Source organism: Myotis lucifugus, unplaced genomic scaffold (genome assembly GCF_000147115.1).
Source record: "Myotis lucifugus unplaced genomic scaffold, Myoluc2.0 scaffold_10, whole genome shotgun sequence".
NCBI classification, from domain to species: domain Eukaryota; kingdom Metazoa; phylum Chordata; class Mammalia; order Chiroptera; family Vespertilionidae; genus Myotis; species Myotis lucifugus.
The window spans coordinates 15723226-15723939 of record NW_005871058.1 but is presented as its reverse complement, the minus strand read 5'-3'; positions in this window follow the sequence as shown (position 1 = coordinate 15723939).

Genomic DNA, 714 nt, shown 5'->3' with positions numbered 1-714 from the left:
ATATATATAGAATATATATGAACTCCACGTACATGAGGGAGTCAGAGACCCCATATGCACAAGAGGTTCAGGTATAGAAAAGGAACATGAGTGTATGGGACATCCTGAGCTAGATGTGAGGTAACGTGCATTGAGGGCTTCTAAAGGTCATTGCAGGATGATAAGAAGAGCAGACCTTTAGTCAATAGAAAATTTCCCTACCTTATAGATAGGTCAAAAGAAGTTATCCCTGATAATCTCATATGAGTAAGGCCTCATTCTAATTTTTCTAAGTAGTTAAGGGGGAAGCGCAAACGTTTATCTTGAGCCTTCAGCTAAAGTTCCCTTTAACTCAAAACAATCTGAATGTCACAGAGGCACATCTTGGCGTGACTCTTACTAGACCCTCACAAATGCCTCCTCTGAAAGTTCCCTGGAAGTTTCACATTCCAGAATTTGGGTGGGTAGACTGTTCTATATCTCATTAAACCAGCCTCAGTCTTGAGGAAGGCTCAGTTCAGTTAAACAGTTGTGTTTCATTTTAGGAGGCCGTGATGCAGGTGGGCTCCCAAAGTTAAGCCTATGGTGGAAGCACTAGGGTATTTAATAAGAGGCATCTCTATGGAAACAAAAGAAAAATAAAGGTTAATCATTGGAGCAGACTATAAACGCAGCTTCAGACTTCAGAAGGCAAGCAGCCAAGAAGAGTTCTAGATGTCTGTCTCAAATCATTCT